At 46.7% G+C, this 6,052-nt stretch overlaps 1 long non-coding RNA gene across 1 annotated transcript; it reads left to right on the plus strand.

Moving 5' to 3' along the window:
• Positions 1-3,793: 3,793 nt before the first annotated feature.
• LOC144095050 (uncharacterized) lies at positions 3,794-5,819 on the plus strand. The gene is made up of 4 exons (XR_013306684.1): positions 3,794-4,015; positions 4,078-4,152; positions 5,197-5,338; positions 5,730-5,819. It is a non-coding gene; the product is annotated as an uncharacterized LOC144095050 (long non-coding RNA).
• The last annotated feature ends 233 nt before the right edge of the window (positions 5,820-6,052 follow it).

Here is a 6,052-nt window from a genome sequence, read left to right on the forward strand (position 1 = left end):
GCGGGTCTTCGGCTGGGATAATCGGCGCGAGCGGACGCGTCACTCGCGGCTCCGCTCTTCACCGGCGGGGCCAGGAAGCGACGGGGAGACAGGCTCCGATACTCGTCCCGTCCGGCCTTCGGAGGATATATCCCTTGCCCTAGCGCGGGCGAACATTCGCTCGGAACCTTGCTGGTGAGTCGGACGTCCTCGATTCATTAGCGTACCTTGTTGCTAGCTGGCGTTATTGTTTCTGTAGCAATAAATGCCTGTTTGTGTCTGCCAATCTGTCGTTCCTTTGTTCCCTCAGAGCAAGGCTCGCCGTGGTCGGCGAGCGCTCGGTACCGTACGCGATCACGGGGTGGGGTTCGGGCGGCTTTGAACTGTGTCAGCCGCGATTGAGTGGGGAGAACGTACTTTCTTCCCCATTCAAACCCGCAGAGTGGCTGAAGGAATCCCAAAAATCAGATTGTGTGTGCTTGTATCTCCGAGAACTCTGCACAAAAGAAAAGCCTTCTCGACGAGATTTACCCCTTGAAGTGAGATCCTTCCACGAGCATCGTCAACAGCTCACAGTAGAGGACGATCTGCTACTCTACGCAGCCTGGGTTGTTGTCCCACTCATGTGCAGGAAAGAAATTTTGGGCCTTGTGCACGAAGGTCATTTTGGTCACTTTACTGACATGCAAGTTCCAATTACGCTTCACATGCCAGGTACAGAGCACGCGTTTCTGGGGGCTCCCCATTACCCTTGGTAGGTAGGTAAACTCTTTATTGCGCCCAAAAACAGGGGACCAGTCAAAGGACCGGTTGCGCTGACTTAGAGGAGGTCGGCGGGGATCCTTTGGGATGCCGCGGCCTCCACCGCGCGCTGGATAAGCCAGCGTTGGTCTGCTGGCTTGGAAGTACACAGGAGAGACTCCCACGTCTCTGCCAAGCATTGTAATATGCTGGCGCATCATCTGACATGAAGAGCTCAGTGCAAAGTGCCTCACCAAGTCTGTCTTTGATTGCCTGAAAAAAGGCAACCATAGTTCCCTCCGTGCTACTTTTTGAGAGCAGGTAGGCACATGGAATTCCTGACCAGTCGTCGCCAATTACCAGCAATGAGAATTAGTTGGCATGAGTAGAGCCTATGCACACACTTTTCTTACCATTATCGAGCAGGAATTCCCTCCGAGTGGTATTCATAAGAGCCGTTTTAAACTTCCCCATGCCTTGTTCTGTAAGCAGCTCTTTATAAGCGTACAGGAAAGCTGAGGTTTCTTGAAGCTCATCAATCCACATCCTCATGCTTACGAACTCATCTGAGTCTTTCTGCTCCTCATATCCAATATGAAACTTATGTTTTACATTGTAAACGTTGTGCCTGCTCAAAGTATGGAGCCCATTTAATTCATCTCCACCAGTTGCGTGTGCACCAAGCAAAATCTTTTTACTAACGCTGGCTGAAATAAATGCTTTCTGCGTTCTGGTGTTGAGAGCGTCTCGGTTCCTGTGGCTCCATCTGCTAGCCTAGATCAAGGCTAGGTTTAGCGGCCGACTGAATTCTGTAACACTGCCATTTCCACATGGCGTCACAATTGCTTGGAATCCAGGATGAAGTTCCTTCAAGCTATGTTAATTCAAGACCATCTTCTTCGTAGTGAAGGCTCACGCTTCTTCGTTATACTCCACTGTCGGTCTGAGATGTAACCTCAGTTCGCCGGTTTGGTAGGCCTAGGACCACCACCAGCATTCAACTTCGATCAGCTGGCTTTCTGGTCATCCCGAGTGGAACAATTTGAAGATTTTCTGTTGCTACGGCAGCGTCTTTGGCAATGAATGAAGTCAAGGTTCGTATGCATCTATAGTGTGCGGGAGTTTAAGTGCACCGTGTCCTCAATTCACTTCGGCACTCAGAGGTTGAATGTGTGAGTACACACAAGTGAAGCAACACTTCACAGCCTATTACAGAAGTTTTCGCTTTCATAAGCACATACGGCAACGATCCGAGAGCGTAGACGCATTCTACTTTGCCCTGCGTTCGATGGTAAAAAAGCTGTAACTTTGGGTCTTCAAATGTCGAGGACAGGCTGGAAATTGACCGCTTTGTTGTTGGCCTGCTAGACGCCAAGCTTTCATAACAGCTGTGTCGCATGCCAGATCTGACTCTTGACAAAGCATTTTTGCATGCTTGCCTGCACAAGCACGCGCAGAAGGAAAGAAAACAAAGGGCACAAGATGGGTCTTTGACTGTGCACGCAGGCACGTGCATCACAAATCCATTCCAACAGAGACACGTCAAAAAACATAGAAGAAGCTTTGCAACTTTTGCGGACCCAAAGCTCATGTGCATGCCTTCTGCCCCGTGCTCAATGCAGTATGTAGGTTTTGCGAAAAAAAAGGACTTTATGAGAGCGTCTCCGCAAACCTGTCCATCTCGCCAATCAACGCTTATCTCCAAGACACTTGCACGCAATGTCTGTCCCATCAAAACAGAAAAGACTTGACACGAAGTTTGTGCGCATGAAGGTCAACAGACTTCCTCCCAAATTTTAAGTGGACCAAGGTGCAGAAGTGACTGTAGTTCCCGACACCTTTCCAAGCTTTCCGTCGCTGCTGGGCACGCTGAAAGGGGCTCTCACCGGGCCAGACAACTGCCAGCTGAGGATTGCTGGTCAATTTTTCACTATTCTCAAATGGAAGGGTTGAACTTCGAAACAGAGAATCTATGTCCTGCTGTCGTCGCCGTCACCACTTCTTGGTTACTCAGCATAACAGGTATTGGAGTTGTTCATTTTGCAGATGCACTTCAACATTCTCCTCAAGGAAGTCAGGGTGCGTATCCCTCTCAGTTGCAAATGCAAGAAATCTAACGCCCTAGGAACTTTCGGTGCAGAATACACTATCAGCCTCCAGCCGAATACCAAGCCTTTCACAATTAGCATACTTCGTAGCATTTCCCAGCCTCTCGTAATGTGGTGAAGGAAGAGCTTGACATCCTTGAAAAACAAGGAGTTGTGAAAAATATCGATAAACTTACACCATGGTGTGCTAGCCTAAACGTGGTTCTCTAAAAGCTTTGGGTAGATACCGCCTCTATACGGATCTGGCGATACTCAACAAGGAAGTTCTTAGGGAATGGAATGTCTCACCTACAGTTAGACGGGTTTTAGGTCACCTTGGTGATGGCAAGGCTTTCTCAAAGCTGGGTGCCAGGGCTGGACTTTATGAAATCTGTCTTTCGCGAAAATTGTCACGGAGTGACTAAATTCATTGTGCCTGCTGCCCATTGCTGCTACTGTTAACTACCGTTTCAAACATCTGCCCCAGTATTCTTTCAAAAAGAAATGGCCAGAATATTCGAAAACCAATCGTCAATTTGACGACATTCAGGTTTTTTTGGGAAAGAAAGATGAGCATGACCATAAGTTGCTGAATTTATGGATCATGTGGGCAACATGGGTGTAAAGAGAATGTAAAGCTAAACAAAAACAAACATTGTTTTGGACATCACTAAGTAGAATTCCTAGGAATAGTTCAGAGTGAGAAAGGTACCGTATCTACTCTCATATAGGTAGACTTTTTTTCAGAACCGTTACCCACAATTAGCTGTCGAGCCATATTCGAGACCAAAGAACCTTGACCTATATTCGTGACCAAAACGAGCAAGAGCAGCGAGCTAATGCAGTCTTATTTCCGTTCAAGCAGCGCTGGCTACACTGGGACTATAGGCGGCGTGCAAAGCGACGGCCGCGCCACAGGTGGCGGCTTTGCTCCCAACTTCCGGGAGTGTAGCGCGCCGTTTGCCGGTCGCTTGTGTGTTGTTGCGACGTGGCTTTATCTTTCTCGGTCGTTTCTTCGATGAAATAAGGTTTGTCCGTGCATCTTCATTGCGATAGGAGCCCGAAGGGATGTCCAATAACAACTGTTGTGTGGTTGGTTGCTCTAACACATATAAAAATACGTCGGAGACGCGATTCTACTCGTTCCCAGCGCGGCCCTATGAGCGGGAGCGACGACAGCAATGGATCGCCGCTGTTCAACGGCAGAGGTGAGGAACTGATTCCATTTACTTTAAAACGTCTAATTTTTTATTCACGCCTCTTTTTTTAGTGATGCTAGGAAGTGTTTGGGATAGTCGTCGTCTCATCATAAATCGTCATGCTGCTGCAACTCAAGTTCACATTGGTAAGCAGTTGTCTTGACTGCGCATCGCAGCTAGGGCATGTGCAGGGTGCTGTTGCTTTGGTGGTGGTATTTTGAAAGAAATCGTTACGGGTATTGCCTGCACCGTGATTATGCGCTCAATTGTTGACGGTATACGTGTGTAATTTGCCCCCTGCATGAGTGCATTTTGGTGTCACTGTCGAGATAGTTCCGCTATCGCTCGAAAGTTTCGCATGTTGATATTTATCGCGCCTCTGTGTTTTCATGTTGAAACGTTTGCTTTTTTAATGGCGATAATTTTAATGCACTCGTTGTGGGTATTGTCTGCTCTGTGATAATGTGCTTTATTTCGATTAGGATATGTGAATGCTGCGTATGTTGTCCCCTGCATGACTGTGTCTCGGCGTCATGGAGATAGTTTCGCTATCGCTAGAAGCTTGATCTTCATTTTCCGCATGTTGATGTTTTGGGCCTGTGTGTTCGCGCATTGAAACTTCAGATTGCTACCGCGTCCAAGACCTCTGCTCATTTTGCATGGATGTGGTCTGAGCTTCGTTTGTGACGCGATTACCGCATGCTTGCAGTGATTTTGTGTCCATTTTTTGTAGTTAATTGTGTCTAGAGGCAGGACAACACATTGAATTATCAGGTCTCTCCCGCCGCGGTAGCCCTGTGGATTCGGCTGTTGATCCCAAGGACATGGGTTGGACCCCGCCGCCGGAGGCGGCATTTCGATGCAGGCGAAATAACAAAAAAATGCCCGTTGGCTGTACGATGTCAGCGCAAGTTAAAGACCCTTAGGTAACATCATAATCGCTTAATTTAGCGCAAAGGACAGGACAAAAGAAAAGACGAACACGCTGTCCTGTGCTATTAAATTAGATGGATATGATGTCAAAGCACCAGCTAGCCCAACAGCAAACTGTTTTGAACCCCAGGTGCTAAATTAATCTGCAGTCTTCCGCTACGGGGACCCTCATTGCCCATGCAGCCATAAACCAAACAATTTATTCCCTTTTGCTGTAATGGCTGTGTTTATGTGTGCTTCTGTCATAATTTTATTAGAAAAGACGGGAGCCTGTGGGAGCCGACCAAACACAGCAGGATCTGCAGCAACCATTTTGTAGCAACCATTTTGTAGCAACCAGCAACCATTTCCAAGTGAATACGGACGCACCAAGACACCTTCTGCTTACAGATATGAAAGGTAAGATGAACTAGCGAAAAAATTTCAATCAAATGGTGTGCTTTGCGGCTGGCATTATTAAATGTGAATGGAACGGAACTTGGAATGAACTGTGACAGAGAGAACCAAACAGGGCAGGCGATACTGGAAATGTTATGATTGTTTTACATACTGTAGGTCCTAGCGGCTAGCAGTTGTGGTGGTAGGATTATAACTACGCATTGTGTCATGGCTTTAACTATGCAGCTAGTATGAAACTGATTCAACTAGTGCAAGACCAAATACAGCAATAATATTCAAAGATTCATTAACTGTGGAGCAATTTTTGTTGCCTGTTCTATCTAGGTAATGACTTTTCTCAATGAATATTGATTCACAGTGTAACAATCCTCAAAGAGTTGTCTTAATCCAGGTTGCGGTCACGTGAACAGAGCAAAGAACCCACATCAAGCTGTGTGCAGGAAGTGGCTACTGATGAAGAAGGCTACGATTCCACAAATGGACTCATAAGTGTGTTTCTCTTCACATACCCATCCTGAAAAGCTTTCACATATCAACGTTACTAAGCTGATTTCACAAATTTCTGTGTTGACTTGAACAACAAATAAAGCTTTGGAATTTCTGGCAAGCTAGATTTAATGCTTTCTCCCAGTTTCTTTGCCCTTAATATGCTTGTGTCTATGGACATGACGATGTTCTAGTCATTGGTTTCTTTCTTTGTATCAGTTTGCACAT

The sequence above is a fragment of the Amblyomma americanum genome, chromosome 6, assembly GCF_052857255.1.
Source record: "Amblyomma americanum isolate KBUSLIRL-KWMA chromosome 6, ASM5285725v1, whole genome shotgun sequence".
Classification (NCBI taxonomy): domain Eukaryota; kingdom Metazoa; phylum Arthropoda; class Arachnida; order Ixodida; family Ixodidae; genus Amblyomma; species Amblyomma americanum.